Source organism: Podarcis gaigeae (genome assembly GCF_964106915.1).
Source record: "Podarcis gaigeae genome assembly, chromosome: 17".
NCBI lineage: Eukaryota > Metazoa > Chordata > Lepidosauria > Squamata > Lacertidae > Podarcis > Podarcis gaigeae.
In genome coordinates, this window is record NC_139694.1 from 19,675,942 (window position 1) to 19,699,395 (window position 23,454).

Sequence of the window (23,454 nt, forward strand, 5' to 3'; positions counted from 1 at the left end):
GAGAGAGAGAGAGAGAGAGAGAGAGAAAGAAAGAAAGAAAGAAAGAAAGAAAGAAAGAAAGAAAGAAAGAAAGAAAGAAAGAAAGAAAGAAAGAAAAGCTTGAAGACAATGTGATTTAGGCATATTGTTTGACACCAGGCATTTTTCATTCACCCAAATAAGTAATGAAGTACCCTGCGGCAGACTTTTCCATACTATATTTTGCTACACTGAGATGGCTGTAATCCTGTTTCTTGTTTTCCTGCCAAAAATATAATAAAACAGAAGAGTCCACCCCGTCAGTCGTTAGAAGTGAGATGCGACGCCCGACATGTGCTTCTCATGCAGAAGCAAAAAGTCTCGTCTTGATTATTAATACTGAACTTCCTTTCATATGGAGCCCAAACTATTAATTATACTGACAGCCATTTGCCTCCCATTGGATTCCGCATAATTAATAATAAAATACAGGAAGCAGAGCAACTAAAAGAAAAACAGAATCATTGGCAGTCAAAACATATCATATCAGAGACACAAGAAAGACGCCGTGTGATCGTTCACCCACCCCCACATATTTTCTTCCTTCTTTAGGTCTAATAGATCCTGCTAATCCTTTAAGGCACAATATCTCACCCAAGGACTGAAATTTAAGTCCATCCTTTTTCTTTTCCTTTTTTTTTACGATACCTTACAAGTTGACACTTGGTTTGATAAATGGCTAGCAGTATTTAGAAAGCATATTCCAATGGGAGAGCCCAGAGGTAATCACGGGAATGTGGATCTATGTGGTCTTATTTTAGCTGAACTGTCAATACAGAAATCCTCAATGATTAAAACAGTTAGGCTGTGGTCCAGCTAAGCTGTATGTGGGATAGAGAGGAGAACCATTCACACACACACACACACACACACACCACACACACCAGGCTGGTTAATTTACCCTGTGGTATAATGCACCATGAAGGACAAAGGCTTTAAAAAAAAGAAAAAAAGAAATTGTCCATTTATAACAGCCCATTTCAAATTTCATATTTGGAAGATTACAGAGCACAATGGTTCCCAAACCTCTTTTTTCTTGATGGAAACTGGGTCTTGGCAGACCACGTAATGGTTTTTAATTCTATTTTTATTGCTTCCTTTATTTCTTACATGTTATGTTTCCTATAAATTTCAAATTGTAATACAATAAAACGCAAGAAAAGAAAGGAAAGAAGCAATAAAATGCAGTTAAAGACCAATATGCCTATTTAATGCAATGGATGTGTCTTCAGCCACAAATCCACAGATGCAACAAAGCTCCCAGACCATGAGTGGTCCATGGGCCACAATTTGGGAACCCCTGGTATAGCACCTCCATGTATTGGACTTTAGGCATGCACCCTTGCCGTGTTGTTTTGGACACCTGATGAGACCTGTTTTATTTCAGCATTCCTACCCAAACATAGTAACTTAGTTGCCTATATTGGTTTTTTTAAAAAAAGTTTTCCTGATTTTATCTGTATTTTTAAATGATTATAGCTTTATGTATATTAACTTTTGAATTGTTTTGTGGGTTTTATCTGGGTTTTATCTGGGTTTATCTGTGTTTTATCTTATTTGTATGCTACTTGGAGAGTTCTTTGAGTAAGCATTCTATAAATCTTCTAAGTAAATAAATAAATCACCCGGCTCTTAACCATTACAGCTTCTGCTGGATGCTATAGGCTTCACTAGTGATGGGTCAAGTTTCTTGTTGGCTCAGTTAGGAACTTGGCTGGTGTTTTATGAGCTTCTCCTGGTGAAACAGAGATGAGAAGGACCTCTGTGGTTGCCCTTTTGGTGTCTTCAACAGGGGAACTGATGGCAAGCAAAGCCTTTTTAAATCCCTTAAGCTTTTCTTGGATAGAAGCTCATGGGAGGGAAAGAAGGCTCTGCATTTCCCTGGAGCCCTGAGTAAGTCAAGTACAAAATAAGAAAGATGGAAGTGGGGAAGAAAAAGCTTCTTTCTTTCTTTTTTGCATTGAGGAGGAAGGAGCAGGGCTGAAGCTAAGTAACCCAAATTCGCTTCCAATGGGCTGTACTAGACTGAACTGCACCTTAAAAAGCAGAGACATCACCTTGCCAACAAAGGCCCGTATTGTTAAAGCTATGGTTTTCCCAGTAGTGATGTATGGAAGTGAGAGCTGGACCATAAAGAAGGCTGATCGCCAAAGAATTGATGCTTTTGAATTATGGTGCTGGAGGAGACTCTTGAGAGTCCCATGGACTGCAAGAAGATCAAACTTATCCATTCTTAAGGAAATCAGCCCTGAGTGCTCACTGGAAAGACAGATCCTGAAGCTGAGACTCCAATACTTTGGCTACCTCATGAGAAGACTCCCTGGAAAAGACCCTGATGTTAGGAAAGATGGAGGGCACAAGGAGAAGGGGACGACAGAGGATGAAATGGTTGGATATTGTTCTCGAAGCTACCAGCATGAGTTTGACTAAACTGCGGTAGGCAGTGGAAGACAGAAGTGCCTGGCGTGCTCTGGTCCATGGGATCACGATGAGTCGGACACGACTAAACGACTAAACAACAACAAGACTGAACTGATGCCAAGAGAACCCTGAGTTCTAGCTGTTTATTTCTCTTATAGATTTGGTTACATGATGCAGGAGTTTTCCTAGATGCTACCTAGAATACTAGCAGAATGTGAATTTACCTGGCAGGGCTGATGAGTGAAAATGTATGTGGAGTTGCATATAAACTTCATTCGTCTACCCAGTTCAAGTTAAGGTTTCTGACCTTGATAGATGCTAATGGATGATAATGTATTGGCTGGTGGCTGCAGTGCCCCAAGGCTTGGTTTTATTCACTGGGGCCCTGAGATGGCTTATTAGTGGGTGTGTATTGGATTACTTGATTGAATCATGAAGTAGGCAGGGAGGAAGCCATCCTAATTCTGTGCATTAGGAGCAAGAGGATGGAAAGCACAACTGGTTCCCTAAACCTCAGCTTAGTTTTCTATCCCAAATATCCCTGTTTCTTGGAGTCAAGCTATTGAGATATACATAAAATGAGCCAAGTAAGTAAAACTCAGCTGTCTACCTTTTTCTGTCTTTGCGCCCCAATAGGCAAATAAAGAGACAGGCACGTAAGCTGAGCCCCTTTTATTTAGACCTTAAATTAAAATCAGCAGAGGAGGGTGACTATGGGACTATACTTAACTGTGTAACTATAGCCATTGTGTGACATTGCTTAAGGAATTAGGGTGTGGCTGCCTAGCCTGCCCTGATTCCTAGGCCACACCCTGAGGGTGAGAAGGGAAGCCTTACCTTGTCACCACCCCTCAGGACCCCAGGAAGTGAGCCTTGGAGCTGACCCATCACCTGAAAGGAGCCTAAAGGTACCAGGGTAACTATTTTGTTTCCCACATCTAAACTGCCCAAAGGGACCAAATCCAGAAGATTAACCTATTTAAACAACACAGCAGATTATCTAGCATTCTCTCCCGCTATTCGGCATGAAGAGGCCCCAAACCCCATCTGCTATCCAGATTGCGGATTGGGGAAAATTCTTACGTGGCCCCCAAGTGGTGACTCCAAAGCATGCCAGACACCAGGGAGGGAGGTTGGATGGTGCTGCTAATGGAGACACTAGAGGAAAGGCAACTTGTGCCTTAAATAGGGCTCAAGCCCTACCCCCCGTCTCCTCAAACCACCTTAGGAATGCACCAATCTGCGCCAAGGATTCTCAGTCACTGCCTCTCTTGCCCAACAGCTCAAGAATGCACCCAGCCTTCTATGCACTCTCTAGGCCTTTGAGCTGAATGTTCTTATTTGTGTTTGACTTTGATCAGCAAAGCATGGACATCTGCATGCTACGATGTTTTACTGTTGTTATGAAGAAACCCAAAGATTTTGCAAGTATCAAGCTGGTCCTAATGAGCTCTTGAAAGAGACAAGGTAGGACAATAACTGGTGGAGTCTTTTTGCATCTCTGCTTTGTGGTCTTTCCCTTATCTGGTTTAGGTCAGAGGTGACACTGGGCCAGTATAATGATCTCTGGCAGGCAAGCAAGCCCTGATAAGAAAGAAGCAGTGACTCTCCAGCAGTTTTATATACATTTATTTATAAAACAAAACAAAACAAAGCAACAACACATTCAGAGCACGGCTTCTCGCTTGCTCTCATTGACAATAGTTGGTCAGTCTGAATCTTCACTCCTCCCACAACAGGAAGGACACAAAACTCCCACCTTTCCCCTCTTGGCCTTCCGTTGCCTTCTCCATTCTCCTAGAATGGGGACTGAGAGGCTGGCCTCCACCCACCCTACTTCTACTTGACACAGTCTCAGACCTGTGCTTATCTGCTGATTGCCTAGCTACGCTCTGGCTGCCTTCCAACTCTTCCTCTTCTTGAGAGCTAACAGTGTCTTCTTCCGGAGGGGTGTGTGTGACAAACTGCCAACTCTGTCAGCCAGCTCTCATCTGCAGAGTCGGTCCCTCATTCACTTAGCTCAATTTCTGAATCTGACCCTGCGCTCTGGGGCCTTCGTTCCTGACAGCCAGGGTGGTATTTTAGTACTGTAGATTTAAAATATTTTTTACATTAGTATGTTTGTAGTCTTTGTATCCACTATGTTAAGGCTGTTAGATACTAAAATATAAGGATACCTTCTAATGTACTTTTTCTTTTTCTTCTTGTGTCCTTGTCAGTATCGTGTGTAGGCAAAGAAAGAATCCAGCTTGGGCTGCTGCCACATCTCAAACCAGCTTGTCAAGTCTATGAAGATGGGAGTAGAGGTTTGAAGTTGTTGTGTGTTGTTGTGGGGGGGGGGGGTGACCCAGCACGGCAAATTTAACTGGAAAATAATTGTTTTCTGCATGGATGGAATCGCTTGATAATTTTTTGCAGGGTCTGAATGGATTGCGAAGCTAAATGCCGTTCAGCTCACTCCAAACGGTGCCCCAAATACTCTTTTGACACCACGACGTTGCAGCATTCTTGCAGACTATGACTAAACCTCCAGCTCCTGAGAGATGTGAAAATAATTATATGTTCTGCCTGAGCTGCTAAGCAGTGAAACAGTCTGTCTTGGACTTCTGTAAAGCATGTCAATCTCTTGTTTGCATCCCCCACACTCTCTTTGCCATGTGCAGTCTGCTTCGGGAAACAAAAACAAAAGGCATTGTGACAAGAACTAGGAAGCTTGAATGTTAGGCAGACGTTGTACTTCCCAATGGATAGGCTATAAATAGAAGCAAAAGTCCCATCCATGTTCTTACACATCATAACACATCCCTCTGGAAGTAAAAAGATCTAGGATTAGTCTTCTCCTCCATGAATTTGTCTGTAAGTGGCTACCAGTCATGGTGGCTATGTTCTACTTCTGCAGTCAAAGGCAGTACACCCTTGAATACCAGCTCTTAGGAATGACAAGTGAGTAATGCGTTCTTGCGTTCATGGCCTGCTTTTTGGCTTCCCCACAAGTATCTAGTTGGCCATTGTGATAACAGGATGCTGGACTGGCCATTGGCTTAATCCAACAGGCTCTTCTTGTGTTAATGGGCCTATGACTCAGCACCAGGGACTGAATTCACTGCTCTGTCTATCTCTAGTGTCAAGTCTAATTCTAGAGTATGCTTATTAGCTTGTTCAAAGGGACATCTAGGTGAAAAGCAGATTGCACCAATTTGATAAACAACCTGCATTAATGTTTTCCCTGAGTCCAGGCAGGATGCACAAACCCCTGTAACTGGAGAAAAATTGTAATATTGTGAAAACCATTTGTGTTTTCCTCTAAATACTTTAAACATTTTCCCTAAGCAGGAACATAAATCTTTACCTTAAAATTTCACTGGAGGCTTGGGTTTGCTTCCTAAATTTCTCCCCATATTCTAGGTTTCCACTTACCTGGTGTTGTTTCTGAAACCGATAGAATGATCTTCCCTCATTTAAAAAAACAACTGAATTTTTTTGGCACTATGTTGTTCACCAGCATGTAAACTGGTCAAATATCTCTGCTACTTTTGAAATACACATCTCTGATAAAAGAGATATCTTCCTTAGAACTTAGGATCCTAGAAAGTTGGTCCATCTAGCATAATATTGTATTAACAGGCTGGCAGCTGCTCTCTGGGGTTCCAGACTGGGACCTCTCCTAGTCCTGCCGGGAGATGCTGGGGATTGAACCAGCGACCTTCTGTCTGCAAAGTGAGTGTTCTACCACTGAGCTGTGGTCCTTTCCTCAGAAGCAGATGGGAAGCCTCCTTATACACAGTCAAGACTGTAAGGAAAGCAAACTGTATACAACCATTGCATGCAAATAGTAGGTCACAGACCTGGCTTCCCCAAATCTGGTTAGTTGACCTCAGGCTATAAAATCCAAGGACATCCTAGACAAACAAGATTCTTCCCACACCATTGGCACATTGGTATAATTTATCCCCAAGTCATTCCTTGTACTCCTACTTAGAGAACTGCAGAAAGGTGTCTCATCTCCTTGTCAGCATTTAAAATAGTACACTCATATGCAAAGGCAGTGCCAGCAACCCACCTCTCAAGCTTCAGAATTTGCTCCATTCTATTACTTATCCAAACTCTGACATTAAGAGTCTCATGCAGCTAATCTGACTACAACTAATCCAGAATGTGGCAGCTAGACTGGTGAGTGGGAACGGCCGCTGGGATGGTATAACACCAGTCCTGAAAGACCTACACTGGCTCCCAGTAAGTTTCTGAGCACAATTCAAAGTGTTGGTGCTGACCTTCAAACCTCTAAACAGCCTTGGCCCTCTGAGCATCTCCACCCCTGTCATTCAACCCAGACCCTGAGGTCCAGCACTGAGGGCCTTTTGGTAGTTCTTTCACTGTGAAAAGTGAAGCTACAGAGGCAAAGGAATTTCTCAGCAGTCGTGCTCACCCTGTGGAACGCCCTCCAATCAGATGTCAAGGAGATGCAGCCATTAGAAGACATCTGAAGGTAGCCCTGCCTATGGACGTTTTTAAATATTTAATGTTTTATTATGTTTTTGTATATGTTGATAGCTGCCCAGAGTAGCTAGGGCAGCGCAGTCAGAGGGGTGAGGTACACTGTTGGTGGATTATTGTCATTGTCTTGTTGGGCTGTGTATGTGATAAAGGGGAGCCATACCAGGGTAAAGGCGTCTTCTTCTGTTTGTCCCCGTGTCAGTTTCAGTTTATTGGTTAATTTTTCTAGTAGGGCTGTTTCCCATACTATTTGATCCAAAACACCCACCCACCCCACTCACACACGAAAACAAAGATCACCACAGCTAATTGCAAACAAACAACCACACCCTAGGCCAACCCCAACCTCTCTCACCACCAAAGAAACACAAATAAACAGCAGAGAACCTGCACGAGCAACGCTGACACCAAACCCTACATACATTAAGCATAACAGAAATATCGCCACCTGACTCCACCCCCATCCCCACCCACCTTCCCCCTCCCCCTCCCCCCCTTTTTCTCCCTCTAATGTCTCAACAAATGAAATGGATTTGTAAAAATGTTACATGGAAAAAATACGAGACATTACGCATACTTCTGTAAAACAAGAAAATCTTTAATAATAAAAAAGACTGGAAAAAAGAAAGATGAGGTACAATTATTATTAATATTATTATTATTATTATTATTATTATTATTATTATTATTATTATTATCACCTACCAACTGAGCTAGATTGCTATAGTAAGATTGAAAGCAAAGAAGCAGCTTCAATGCTGAAGGAGCAGCCTCAATGCTGACATTTCACTCGAGAAGGACAAACCCACCGACAACAAAACCCTCGCGATAAAATGAACGTTTCCCTAGCTCTGTTTAATGTTTCTGCCTTCCTCCTTGGAGGCTGGCATGATAGGGGCATGCAATCATCCATCCATTTGCTCGCCATAATTAACCCTCCTATCACTACTTCACAGGGGTCCCAAGCCTTTGCACTTATCACTCCACAACAGAACTAATACATATTTACTGAATTCCCAAAAGGCACCCCCCCACCCTGCTTCATTAATGGGGATGGTGTGCAGCAAATCTATTCCTTAGGCAGGTTTTATGATATTAACATCCCTTAATGCGACAGTTTCATCATGTACAACAATTGATGCTTATTGGTGTCACACGGTATATTTAACAACATGCTTTCATTTGAACAAATCTAATAATAATTATACATGCACGGCTCTGCTCCATTATGACAGTTAAGCGTGCATTTTGTTCCCTTAGCATACCTTTCCCAAGTGGATTTGAATTTAGGTTTCTTTTTTATTTGTTTGTTTGCCTATGGACAATTTTCAGAGGCTGGGATGAAAACATTATTTCATTCTTCTGTCAAATATTCCATCACTTCAGGTACTTTACAGTACTGTTTGTTTGTTTGTTTGTGTGTTTTTCATCTGACAGGGAGAAAATAGTGCTGGTGGTCCGGACAGCTGACAGTTACTCTCCCATCGGCATATAATAATTTTCATTTCTTCTCTGCTTCATCTGTGCCAATGTGGAAATAATCAATAACAGCAACAGCTGCGTGTCCGGTTCTTTTAAGCTAACTGTACAATGGTCAGAGGAGAGATAGTTTGATCTATGCAATACTTGTTGCTTTTAAAAGATAAGATGTTATTCTCTGTAAATGCCCAGATGATTTCAATCATCTTTATTCAGGATATGCTAACATGGCAGACCCACTCAGAAATAAACCCAAATGAATCCGATCTACTCCCAAGTAAGTTAGCTTAGGACTGCAACCTGGTAGATACTGGTTGACAGGATTTCCCTGTAAAATGGCCTTGGACCAGTGCTATTTTTTCTAGAAAAAAATGGTGCTGGAACTCACCACGAACACCTCCCTTGTTCTCTTAGAATGGCAATAGTTCACACCTCAAAGATGCAGGACTTGAGTTCTAGTGAATTCTGGTTGTGGAAAACATACTGCCTGGAAAACATTAACACATACTTAAACTTCAAAGTTCAAGGACTCAGGTCTCTTGTTGCATCACAAGAAGTGGACGTCCCTAAAATGGTTGTTTGACATTGAGGGGGCAATTGAGATGCCCGGGCATATTCATTATTTTAAATTTTAATCTCTGGTGTGTCAGCCTGCATAGCTGTGCTTGCTCCTCTACAAACACCATCATAACAATGCAATTGGTGACTGACAAAACTAATAAATTAAAGAGAAATGTACACCTGGGTATAATTAAATTAAACATGGGGAGAGTAGTAGAGATTAATGCCGGCAATCAAAGCATGTGCTTTAATCATCTCTACTGTCATGGTAATTTATGGGCAGAGCTCTTCAACAATCTCTTTTACCTAACTTTTAAGGGATATATATGAAGAAGATAATGTTACTGTACTGGTGGTAGGATCTGAGTGCATGGTAATCAATATCTTCTTGATCTCCTTGGGCATTTAGACACTCTGCTAAGCTTATTTAATAAGTCTACCCATATAAGATCCTACAATGCATACATGAAATCACTCAGAATTATCTGAATTATTTGAAAAAATGGCTGCTATTCTGGTTTACTCTAGGACAGAAGAGGTTTATAAACCTCTTTTATTGTAAATACACAATAAAATATGATGTGATCTTCTTCTTCTTCTTCTTCTTCTTCTTCTTCTTCTTCTTCTTCTTCTTCTTCTTCTTCGCCCATCTGTCCCAGCCACTTTGGGCAGCTTCCAAAACTTATAAGCACACTTCTGGGATGCAATGGAGGTGAGGCATGATGGCAGTGAGGTTGCAGTGGTGCAGACTCACTGGCAGAACCAGTCTGGTGCTTCCACCTCTGCACCTACATTGCTCCAATCTGGTTGCCGCCTTCTCCCTCCCCCAGCCTTGTAAGCATAAGCAATGCCACTGTCGAGAGCCCACCCAGTTTTGTAGTACAGCATCACTGGCTGCTACACCCAAGGCATTACTGAGTTTTCTGAAGTAGTCTGTGGGCTTCAAAAATAGGTAAACCTGGGAAGAGAAAGGTATACATTCCTGGAACTAAATGGAGTGCTGTCACATATAATAACAACAAAAACAACATCTTATGCTCTGGGTGGAAAGCTTTCTACCAACATTCAGTCTGAAACAGTTTGGACCCCCTGAAAATAGGAGCATTTAAGAAACACACACTTTTGTGTATAGTTCTAAGACACTGGTGTTGTTTTTAACAACAACAACAACAACAACATCCATATCCATCTGACTCCACTGAGTCTTCTCATCTCTGTGGCTCAGTTGTTCCCCCACAAAGGCTAAGAGCTATTGAATACATTATACAGCAGGCAATTTTGGGATTGTTGTCATGTTTTCTCAACACGAGCTTCAGCCACTCCTGTTTTTCGGGGGGGGGGGGACATAACAGCATAGTGCACAGGTGTTCACACACCTGTTTGTCATATTCACACTTTACTTTTTTTGGCACCTAAATGTATTAAATGTGAAAAGACTGTAAGGCACGGCCACAAAAATAATTCTGATTTGAGCAGTTGCCCTGGGGGGTCAGAGTCCAACAATGATGCAAGGTCCCGTGTGCGAGATGGCTTGGTCAGTCAAATCATCATGCCTAGTTTATTCCCCATAAATATTGGATACAGGAAATAAGTATATTGGATACAGGAAATAAGTATACAGGAAATGAGACTTAGTTGCTTCATATTAGCCAGTGCTATTTTTCCAGAAAAAGAGGTGCTGGAACTCACAGTGAACACCTCCCTCATTCTGTTTAGAATGGCAATGGTGGCCACCTGAGAAGTGCCAGAGCTGAGTTTTGGTGAGTTCCGACTGAAACATTAGAAGATTTAGGCCATTTACTCTGGTTCTGGGGCATCCCCACAGCTGGAATTGGAAGCTGAGTGCCCATGACGCTAGCCCCAATCCATATGTAATCCTGTAGCGAGTTTGTGGGTGCTTGAGTCCAAGTAAGACCAACTGATCAATGTTTGAGTAAATCCATCGGACTGTTTGTTTGTTTGTTTGTTTGTTTAATTTTTTGATTGATTGTTTTAAAGGCAGGATGAATTAAATGAATCACAACACAGAATATTTATTTGGGCAACTGTGCATGTACTCACCTATTGCTTCAAGGACTGTCTCTAGCTGTCACAGTACATGGCTTATTTGAGATAAATGACTTAGTAGCAACAGCTACAGAACCATACAAAATAACAGATTATAATACACACACACACACACACACACACACACACACACACACATTCATATGCTTCTTCCTAGCTATCTCTGATAGCCTGCAAGGTGTTAGAAATGGGTGGGGTTGTGTGTCCCTCCACCTCCTGAGAAACTCACAGCAGTCTGGGTTTTAAATATATTGAGTTAGTATTGTGAATAGATTATTATCCTACTAGCCCAATTCTTGCTTATTTGGAAGTAAAACTCACTGAATTCAGAGGAACTAAATCTCCCCCTCCATTCATTCATTCACTCATTAGCTGTGCATAGGAGAGGTAGTAGGACTGTGTTGTTGGCTTATCTCCAAAATAATGTGGCTTAGCAAGCATGTGTTGATCATGGACATCCAAAGAGGAAGCCTACACATGCACCAGGTGCACCAATGCTAGGGGGCAGAGGTATCATCAGCCCCCTCAATATTCCTTAGCAGGGGGTTTAGCCCCATAGATATTGAGGGGACTGAGGAGGCTGAACTGCCAAGCTGAGTGCTGTGTGGCATCAAAGGCAGGCTCCTCCGGACAATGCCCCTTCTCCCGATGACATATCATTGTGATGTCACAGGCACACACCGCACCACTGCCCTCAATCTTTGGCCCAAGGCAGTGCCTCTGACATGTATACCTCCAAACTTAAAAGCTCCCCCCCCCCTTCAGATGCCCATACTCAATGCATGCTGGCCTCTGCAAAACTGAAAGCAAGGCAAAGTGTCCATTGTTTCACTCTCCAAAGCCAGGACATGCCTCACGTTGAACAAAATGCTCCAGGCATGCCACGATGAAATCCCACACCATTATTTTCCTAACCTTATCAAGAGCTAAGAGGACTGGGCTTTCACTTCCATGTCTTCTGTGTCAATATCCCACAAGATCTGGGAATCCTGGATCCTGTGATGCCTTGGGGGAAGGTGCTCTCAGAAGAAGTCCTTTAGCCATCATAAAAGCTCATGGAGCTGCACTGCAAAAAAGGAGACCCTAAGTTATCTTCCCCCACCCCAAAAATATCCCCACATACCATGAGACAGCTGGAAATCAGCTGAGTCTTTACAATAGCTTTCACACTCCTGTGAAATAGTAGGGGTGAGTAACCTTATTCAGTGCAAGTGACCAGGGTCAGCTCATCCATGAGTTGAGGTAAGGCAACTGGCTCAGGTGGCGGGGACCACTGGGGCAGCCGAGTCCAAAGTTGAATTTTCTTTCTCCCCCATTCGGGTTCCTGATGTAGATCTTCCCTGATCCCTTTCTTCCTTGGTGGGCAGGGGAGCCATTTTGAGGTCTGTCAAAGCAACCTCCAAGAGACTACATGATGGATGGGGCACAAATGCAAAAGTGGGTGGAACAACAACAACAAAAAGTATGTTAATGTACTCCCTTATACTTCTCTATCTTCCACTCAGGCAAGCAAGAACCATTATTTGAGTTTTAGGATTTACCATATTCCAGCCAAAAAGGGTTCAAAGTAGGGCTGGTGGGGTATGTGGCTGGTGGAGAAGAGGTGTCATGTAGGGGAGAGTCCTGGGGGCTAAAATAGAGAGGTTTGGAGAGTTGCACCCGATTCCAGGCCTGAGATTTCACATTTCTGTGTTAGAATAACAAGCAAACAACTATTTGCCCAGTCTGATTAAAAATAAATAAATAAATAAATACTTTGGGTTCATGTTTTAAGCTCACTTAAATCACAGCATCACAGGACTAAAATGCCTCCTGCTGCCCCGATGCGAAGCACATTTACTTGAGAATAAACACCATTTGGCCACAAGGAAAGGATAATAAAGTAAAGCCAATAAAAAGGAGCATCTGGAACAATGTAGCTGCCCATCTGGCTACCCCCTGACTATAGTTTGTGTTTGGAAAATAAGGAAGAAGAAAGGATGGTGCAATGACCTGTGCCTGCAGCAGTGGGCTCCGGGATGCCAGCTTTTGGTCAGGTACTGCTGATCCAGTTTCCTACTGCCCTCATCTTCTGCCCCTCTCTGAGTCATTATCTGGGGTCCCTGGACTTCAGACCTGCACCCCTGCCCACTACGAGCACCTTTCTGCCTCAGAAGCTCATCCTGGTGTTGAATTATAAACAGCTCTTTGACGTAAAGGTCCAGAAGAAAGTGGATTTGATGCTCTTCATTAAGCCTTTTATTGCTGGACTGAGAGAAGTAAAATAAAACGAAAACCATTCAAATGAGAACCATATACATTAAATAGTAGCATTATCCCGTGGCCTAACAAGCAAAACAAAACACTAACGTATTTGTTCAGCTAGAGATTGATCTCCAAGCCTATCGCCAAAGGAGATTATGCTTTTCGTAATAAACAAAGTAAACAGATATATGGAAGTGGTTGTAATGCAAAGCTGTATTTTATTCCGTGTAATCTTGCTCCTTGCCATCTCATTTGGAGAAAATGGTTCCATTTTCTGTGATCCCGAAAGGTAGGCTTCCAGGCAGCATGGATCCAGCTTAGTGCCCTCACCCTGTGGTGGGAAAAGACAGAGGAGAGAACAGGAGTAATACAAAAGCACACAATGAGGAAAGATGGAACTGGCTGTTTCGTTAAGCTGGTTGTTTCAGCTGTTCCGGAAAACAGGAACTTGGTCTGGCAGGCTGGGTCAAAAGGTGTTATTCTGGGATGATCATTTTTTGTTAAAAGAACACATCTGTTCTCAACAGGTCACAGCTCAGTGGTAGAGTACATGTTTCGCATTAAGAATGGCCAGGTTCAATCCTGGGCATCGCCAAGTTAAAAGGAACAGGTATTAGGTGAGACCTTGGAGAGATGCTGCCAGTCAGAATAGATAATGTTGCTCAAGATGTCTTGTTTATAAGGCAGCTTCCCCTGTTCAATGTAGTGTTTCTGAGTAGTACCTTGTGTGGAAATGCTGCAACGCTTTTGCCCAGACAACTAGAGAGATGTTTATGAGGGGTAGGAGTCGGTCTTGCTTAGCTGCTTGTGATGCATGCATTACAATAAGAAATATATTTTCGTAGAATAAGGTGTTGCTGTGATACACATAAGTTTGATTAGCATAGCTGTCAAGCGTCCCTTATTTGGCGGGACAGTCCCTTATCCCAGGGCCATGTCCCGCGGCTGTCCCTTATTGATGATGTCCCTTAAATAAGCTACTGAAGGTAATGGGGCCCTTTCTATGTCCAGCTGTCCTTTGTCAACAACAAATTGTTGCTGTTCTTTTGTGTTGAATATATGCTATATGGTAATTTATGGACCTAATAGGTATCTAAAGCCATTTGCACGCAACAAAATATGTATTTTATCAAAGTAATTGTTGATCCCTTATTTTGGCTGCTGATCCCTTATTTTCGAGGCTGCTGGTCCCTTATTTTCAAATCTGTAAGTTGACAGCTGTGTTGATTAGCTAAAGAAAGATACAGTAAAAAGAGGGCGCTGGAGCCTGATACTGCATTACCTGGAACAAGGCAAATGTTGCACCCATCACACACCTGCCCTAAAAACTATCCAGCAAAACCCTGTCTCTTATCCATGGGGATTTTGTCAACAATTACTTCACTTTTTTATCATTTTTTGAATGCAGTTTATTTTATCACCAATTGTTGGAGATTTGTGGGGTTGGGAGGAAGATTGGGGGAGGGGGTCGCACAGCAGAATATTTTTGGTGAGCATGTTGAACAATGCAAGTTCTAGGACATGGTTGTTGATTACTGATAGAGCATTCTGCACTTTAGACTGCAGATAACTCTGAAAGCTATGCTTCTTCATCATTTCAGACTTGATGACATCCAGGTGCCTGCAAAAAGACCTTCTTGAGCAATTGTATACAAAACTGAATTGCACATCAATGGAGGAAGCCTCCCAAACTTTGATAAAGTTTGGGAGATTGTAGGCAGCAAGTACAGTAAGTAGGGAATTTCAATTCTCCAGTTCTGAAAACTCACTTTTAACAAGCTAGTATTAATCAATCATTCTTGGGTATCCATAATTGTTTAAGCTGTTTTGTTTTGTTTTAAATGCTGTGGGTTTAAGAATTAAACCCAAATGCCATGTACATTTTTCTCATGGGAAAAAAAGCTTGGACGAGAGCAATGGATTTGCACTTTGTTTGTTTTAGATACTGGGAATCTTGAAGGACCAAAAGAAAGTTATGCATACAGTAAAGGTAAAGGTAAAGGGACCCCCGACCATTAGGTCCCAATTAGCCCACACCGTATGTAATTGTTCATGCATTTCTATGATGGTTATTTTGAAATTATTCCTGTGATGAGAGCTTTAGCCATTCTACAAATAACTCTATGGGTGCTGTGTTTCGGAAGCCAAAGTAAATCAGGCAGAGTAATTGCCCTTGCTAGGATTTTTGGACTGTGGGAACCCCGCCCCCCATCCATAAAAATGTACAATTCTTTTTTAAATGAAAAAGACAGAAAAAAATGAATGAAATAACCCTTTCAAGAAAATCCCCCCTCTCTTTTCTGAAATTCATTGTTTCTCGTTCAGTTTCTCATTATTGCAAAACACCTTTGAAGTCAATAGAGAGCTTCACACAATTGTCTTTGGAAGCATTGCTTTTTGGAATATTCAGCAGAGGGCAGTAAAAGACAACATTGCCCAGCTGTTTGAACAGGCCAGGTCATGCAGATGGCAGCTTGTGCAATGATGCAATGCTTATCTCTAAGGGTTGGAGGTTGATAATTTCCACTGCACTGCACCATCTACAGCTTGCAAGAAGAGCTACCCCAAGCCCTATTCTCTCTTTGCTACCTTGCTACCTTGTTCTACCAAGTAACACCCACCCCCATTTTGATCCATTCACTCACTGGGTACCTATGACTTGCAGGTCTGCCTCCAACTCCTTCCTGACCAACGAGGTTGCTTAATTCTGTGGTTTTTGCTTTTGTTTTCTGCTTCTGGAACCTCTCTCCTTCCTGCTGTCTTGGGACCCTGCCCCTGTTTCCTTTGCATTCCGAGTTCCTTCAGTCTATCTGCTCTAGCAATTGAACATGGCTACAAGATGCCAAACAATGCCTAGCAGGGCTAGGTGATGTCTGGTTTTCAACATCATATATCCAGCTAAACATTGTGATATACCAGTATATACCAGTATATCACAATGTCTGAAATAAGGATGGAGCTATGTAGAGGCGTTGGCTGGCTTCATGGTTTTCCCCCATTGTGGTTTTTGCATAGCAAACACACACAAATATTGCCAGGTCAAAGAATATGGACATCAAACTGGTTTTGGATGATATATCACCCAGCCTTAATGCTCAGTGAGCTTATTTTTAGGTATGCCTACAGTTCTACTTGTTTATTCAAAGCATCTCATATACATCAGCTCAGCAATTCTTATTAGCCAACCTTAAAGGGCTTTTGAGTTAATGTATCTGTAGATGCAGATTTGGAGTAGGAGGGATGAACTAAAGCATACTTTTTCCTGGGATATGTGTGTACCCCACCCCAAATTAAGGCTCGGCTTTAATTACTTTTATATCAAGGATGCTATAATTTCTTTGGCTATCTTATTCACATTGGGGATGGCCATGACGTAGTGCTAGAACATTTGTTTCACATGTAGGTTCAATTCCAGGCTCAATCTCAGCACTTCCAGGTAGGGCTGGGGCAGAACCTCACCTGAAACTGTGGAGAGCTGGTGTTGGCAATGTTTCCAACACTGAGCTAGATGGATCATTGGTCTGACATGACCTAAGGCAGCTGTGTGTGTGTGTGTGTGAGAGAGAGAGAGAGAGAGAGAGAGAGAGAGAGAGAGAGAGATCCATGCTGAAAATGTCCTAAGGCTGCAATCCCATAATTCTTTGTTGTTGTTGTTTAGTCGTTTAGTCGTGTCCAACTATTCGTGACCCCATGGACCAGAGCACGCCAGGCACTCCTGTCTTCCACTGCCTCCCACAGTTTGGTCAGACTCATGTTAGTAGCTTCGAGAACACTGTCCAACCATCTCGTCCTCTGTCGTCCCCTTCTTCTTGTGCCCTCCATCTTTCCCAGCATCAGGGTCTTTTCCAGGGAGTCTTCTCTTCTCATGAGGTAGCCAAAGTATTGGAGCCTCAGCTTCACGATCTGTCCTTCCAGTGAGCACTCAGGGCTGTTTTCCTTCAGAATGGAGAGGTTTGATCTTCTTGCAGTCCTTGGGACTCTCAAGAGTCTCCTCCAGCACCATAATTCTTTACACAGGAGTAAACCCTACTGAGTTCAGTGATATCTACTTCTGAGTAGACCTGCATAGGATTTGTGTTGTGAGAAGCTCAATGGTTTTTCTGCTTGGATTTTTATCACCATTGTTTCTAGTACTATGATCAGTCAACCATATAAGCAATTCTTCTCCTTCCTGACATCCTTTAAGACATTTGAAAACTATCTAATCTGAGCAGACTTCCAAAAGGAAGATCTCTTGTGTAAGTACTAGCATGTTCAACTTTATGAATATTTTACCATTTACTCTTGTTTAAACTGAACTTAGATGATGTACTTCTGACACTGACAGACTCAGAAATTCATTTGACTAACAAATGCCCACGGCGGCCAGGTACCATGGCACAGGGATACTTTTGAAATGGAAAACTTATTAGTGAATATATCTGCATCTATACAAGATTACTTTTAAAAAACATTGGGGGTGGGTTGAAATTTGACATGCACACCTCCCAAAAGTCTTTTGTCTAAGGTTTTTGAACTAATAAAAATAATATTTCTAACATCTCCTTTTGAAGTAGTAAATGATATTCCAAACATTTTCATTTGATACACTATATTGATACTGTGAGAGGATTGCAATGCGGTGCTATGGGAATACTTCCGCCAGAGCAAGCATTTTAAGTTGCAAGACAAAATTATGTCCCCTCTTCTTCCCTTGTGCACTTTCCTGGGGTTTTCCCCAATCTCCCCAAGAGCCAATTTAAAGGGGTAAAGGGACATGCGTGGGGGAAGGAGATACAGGGAAAGCCCCATTGCACTAACAGAAGTCCTTGAGTGGGCTTCCACTAGTTAGCTGAATCTGGCCTTATATCCTCTGCCTCCTCAAAGCGTAATTTGTGATTTTCAACAATTCCCCTTATCTGCTGCAACCTTTGTACCACAAAAAATGACATATTCCACCAGCTGCTCATCCCCAACATCTCATGCTCTGAGGTTTACAATCTCTAAATATGGAGCTTCCATTCTGAGCTTTTCTAACTACTGGCTAATGATAGACCTCTCATTCATGAAGAACATTTTTCTCAGTAGATCCAGAATCTAAGGCCTTTTGTGTTGAACTTACTCAGTTTTTACTAACCTGTTCCACTGAGCCGTGAGACTAACTGGGAAAGAAAACATCACAGTCCCCTACTACCTACTTCTGAAAGAAAAATTATCTAGCGTATTATTACAACTCAGCCATTCCTAACTTTCATTACTTTGGAAAATGTTATTTCTATGCCATTGTTCTTGAGGATAAAAAAAAGTGATGTCATGCTAAGCTGAAACCTGAACAGCATCTGATTCTTTGCCAAATACTTGGCGAGAGAATGCTGACTCTTAAGAATATCATTCATGAACACTTTGCTTGACAGTAGGGGAGAAGGGAAAACTAATGACCAGATGTATCTTTGTACGTAAAACTGGAGAAAACCATATCTTTTCTCCACTTTTGCTTTGCAATTTGTGTTTAACAAATGCCATTCTAACTTACTAACATTGGTAGGGAGGTGACTTTGTTAGAATTCAGCAAACAATAGTGCCATCCCCCCAAATGTTAAATCCATAAATAGATAAGCTTAAAATGTAGTGCAGGGAGGGAGGGAGGGAGGGAGGGAGAGAGAGAGAGAGAGAGAGAGAGAGAGAGAGAGAGAAGATAGATGCCTAGATAGATAGGAAAAGGCGCACACATTCATGCACACCCCAAGCACAGAGAAATAAACCACAGAAATGTAACAAAATACATTGCACTGAAATGACTAATTCCACAGTACAGACATGAAAGCATATTCTTTCCATCACATTAGAAGCTTATTCTGCCCTTGAAAACTCTTTTGAAACTTGGCCAAGGAAATAAAAAAGATGCTTTCTTCATAACCTTTGTCTTATTGTTCAGATTTTCTTTCTTCCTTATGTTGCAGTTACAGATCTAGAGGTGTTTTAAGTTTCCAAAGAACTATTTAGCAATTTTACTGTATGGCACACCAAGGGAATCATTAATTTAAAAGTTATTCATTCCAGGTTGCTTTTTTTATGAACATATCCTATAGGGTATTCCCAGTGTTCTGGGTGTGTAAAGGAGGTTTCTGATGTTCCTTTATGCCACTCTGCTCACATTATGAGGAGCAGCCAGAAAACAGACACAGGTGGACATCTTTGTAGCAAGAGAATTGAAACCTGCATTTTGTAATTGGCTTTCCCTACCACCTGACTCTGTGCTATTGAAAGGATATCTCTGAGCATGTTAAGTGCTGTACTAGGCATTTAATGGAGTGCTCCAATTACCACTTCATCAATCCACATCATTTCAGGGGGACAAAAAGAGTGCACATTGACTGAAAATTAGCCTAAGCTGCAAGAGTGAGCAGATGCACTTTTGTGTGGCGATTTGCATATTCGCACTTATTTATTTATTGCAAAGAACAGCACCATGACTAATGTCTAAGGATCAGTGTTGGGAACTAACTATAGCTGCTACACAGTAATCAAAGGGAAATGACCACAATTCAATGGTAGATTGTCTACTTAGTGTGTCCAGGGTAAATCTCCACTTGGGGCTGGGAATGGCCAACTGTCTGATAACCTAAACAGCCACTGTTAGTTAGTATAGACCAGTGTTTCCCAACCTTGGGTCTCCAGCTGTTTTTGGACAACAACTCCCATCATCCCATCATCATCTAGTTAGCAAGGTCAGGGATGATGGGAATTGTAGTCTGAAAACAGCTGGAGACCCAAGGTTGGGATATACTCTTGTAGACAATGCTAAGTTAGATGGACCTTATACTGTATCAATATGAGGCAGATTCTGTGTTTCTAATGTGAGAAGGGGGAACTCTTTCCTACTGGTAACCATCAGGAACTAGGAGTGGAGTCAGGGGACAGCTCAAGTCACTAGCATGTAAGTGCATTGCTATCAATTGGCTAGGAGCTCCTGACATGAGTGTAGAATGCTGATGTCATGGAGACTGCCAGCCAATGACCTACCACTTGCCTGGTACCTGCGTGATGCTGACTGAGCCATTTGCATCACTATATCCTTGTGGATGCTGGTGAGGACATGCTTTCTTCCTCTTCCTCAATCGCTCCATGTTAGTCGAGGTGATTTCAAACAGCAAAACAGTCACAAACGCATAGCCGGATTTGTTTAGGTTCGTAGTGCACCATATAGCAGGCATGCCTCTGCTATGTGAATGTCATTTTATTTATTCCCTAAGAAATTTAAAATCCATTGCAGCAGCTATAGCTCTGTCACTAGAGAGGAAATGTTTGCTTACTTCAGTACCCTGCCAGCATGACTTTTGCTGGTCCTTGAGCTTGATGGTAGAGCACATAAGTCTTCTGAAAGTGACTCTGATACATTGATTTATGAAAATGTTGCAGAAATAAAACAAGTAAGAAGAACAATGGGGTGACTAAAGGGATGATGCACAGCTGTGCAAACATAGGAAGGCAAGCCAAATATCTGCACCATGTGCAGAAGCTAACAATCTTTCAAGTTCTTTTTTTAAAAAAGAAAGAAATGAAAATATACAAAGCTTCATTGCCCAAGTTTCATTCAAGGCTGTTGAGCACCAAAGTAAGGACAAATGTGGCTGAATTCTTGAAAAGATAGAGATAGCCATTATCTTTTCACTGGGTTCAACTTAACTCTTAAAATCAAATTATTATGTAGTGGCACTTATGTAGCCATGATTTTATACAAAGAGCATGAAATGCCAACATTTTAAGACACACTTCGGTTTTGCTTTTTTTTTTAACAAAAAACATAGGGATGTTGGCATAAAATTTAGATGTAATTGACACCATCCAAAGAAAAGCCTATGACTGATTGAAATCAATGGAACTTAAAGCATAATTCTATGCATGTATACAGGGACACTAACTTCAATGGGAGTTGCTTCTACTTTGGTATGCACAGAAGTTTGGTCATTAATGCTACCATTGGTGTACACACCAAGCTTGATACGCAAACATCTCATTTTTTATTATAGTGATTGATTAATGCTCTGTTTGCGCTTTTTACACAGTATACCTTCAGTCAGCAACACAACAGCAAGCTCCACGTGAGAAGTGAAGCTCCCGGAGACCCTCCATAATCGTGATTTGCCAGTGGAACTTCAGGAAAATGTGCATCGGATTTCAGCCCAAATAATGAATGAAGTGAATATTCGTGTACATCAGTGCCATGAGAAGACCTGTCTTCTTGTTTCATGGTGATAATTCCTGTTTTATAAATGGAATGAGGATAATAAATGTTTGGGAAAGAAGAATTATTATCTTTTACCACTGACAACTTGCAAAACAGAAAGATTGCTGCCTATGTTTGACAACATTCACATAAAAACATTTCTTTAAAACCAAATTACTCAAACCTCCACTTCTAGGTCATGCTCAGAGGGCTCAGTGTTGGGTGCTGCTTCAAATTGTCCATCTTCCTTCATTGGTGAACTTCCAAAGTCTCAGACTGATCATGTGGGTTCGTCTGTCCACTACAAATAGTGTGTCAGCTGCGTTCCATTGCTGACAGAGGGGGCGAGTGTGGAGACAGGTGGAGGTAATTAGGCAGGAATGTGGAAGCGGGGAGGAGCAGCCAATTTGCAGTAGAGGCCTGGAGTGCCAAGAACAAGGAGAAGGGAGGGGGGAGTTCAAGGGAGAAGATGCAGACTGACATCTGTAGCTCATACTCAGAGGGAGAGCTACCGGGAATTGCCCATCCCCAGGTGCGTAGGCTCGCAAAGATTAATGAAAGGCGTGAACAGGAAAGGAAGCGTAAGTGGGGCTTTAAAAGTGGGAGGAGGAAGGGGAGTACCTCAGACTCGGCAACAGCAGACTGGGAAGCCGACACTGAGTGACTTGCTCAGTTGTCTTGCTTCTGTGGGAGAGACCCAACCATAACAGAGTGTGATGGGAACAGCTTTGTGTGTGTCCTGACGGGAGGTGAGGCATGGATCATGGGTGTGTGCCCTAGATGGAAGCATCCACTATGTCTGACCTAACATGTTGACACATGTTTTGCCAACAATGCCAGGGGGTGGAGCTTGGAAAGCTATTTAAGCCCACGTATTCCCAAACCAGACCTCGCACAATATGTGGCAGCTGGTTTCTTCAGAAAGGTTATCTTAAACATTTTTTTCAACTCATTATATATCATTTCCCAGTAGGCTTTTGCCTTCTTACAGGCCCATCACATAGGGAAAAGGGAACCTTCTTTCTCTTGGGGATAATGGGATTAGAGATATCTAAATAGCATAAAAGATGGAAAGAAGGCAACCTCATGACCAAAGCCGGGTGAACTCCGGTTCTCGGAACAGCATCAATCAGCGACTCGAGCCTCTGAAACATTCAGAAGCTGAGCACGCTCTTATCAGCAGAGTGAATAAATCTTCACAATGGAAGTGTCGGACAGAGACATGTGTAAGCATTATTTACAGGTGTTTATTCAGCATAGTTCAGGAACAAAGGAAAAACATGTCTGCTTCCCTTCGTTTCCAAGCAAAATGGCAAAAGCAATATACAAACGAAAGTTCCCAGCAAGCCTTTGCTGGAAGTAAACAGGCATGTGACACACAACAGTCATGCCTGTTCCTTTTAAGGTGGAACAGAACTATATCCTAACAGTTAGTACTGGAAGACCCATGTAGAAAAGGAGTTATATTTGTCCCTTTGGAGGTTGTGGACACTCCATCCTTGGAGGTTTCTAAGCAGAGGTTGGATGGCAATCAGTCATGGATGCGTTAGCTGAGATTCCTTCATTGAATTGGACTAGATGATCCTTATGGTCCCTTCCAACTCTACGTTTCTATGATTCTAGTCACAACTATGTGTCAAAAGATGATGAGCACTTGGAGGCATCTTGGAGGTGATTCTCACATACCTCTCCAGCTGTGAGACCTAGGGATAAGATATAGACTGCCTTTGGGGTTAACCTGAGCCCTGATTTTCACCTACCCAGAGCCATGGGGCTTAAAGTGGTAGCCACTGTCTTTCTCAACACCTGAAGATGTGCAACAACATGACAACCCTGCCTTTAAACCATATAGTCTCACCTTATTTTCAGGCAAGTTTAAGTCACCAGGCAGTTCTAGCATTTGGTAATAAAGCATGTTAGTGATGCAGATCTAAAAAGATAAGAATATCCTTTTGGAGAGCAGC

General features: G+C 42.1%; 1 long non-coding RNA gene across 1 annotated transcript in view; it reads right to left on the bottom strand.

Annotated features, from left to right (window-relative positions):
- Window positions 1–13,365: 13,365 nt before the first annotated feature.
- LOC310835398 overlaps window positions 13,366–23,454 on the bottom strand; it is a 35,021-nt gene continuing 24,932 nt past the window's right edge. The window contains exon 3 of the long non-coding RNA XR_014559636.1: window positions 13,366–13,615. This is a non-coding gene — a long non-coding RNA (uncharacterized lncRNA). The remainder of the gene's footprint in view (window positions 13,616–23,454) is intronic.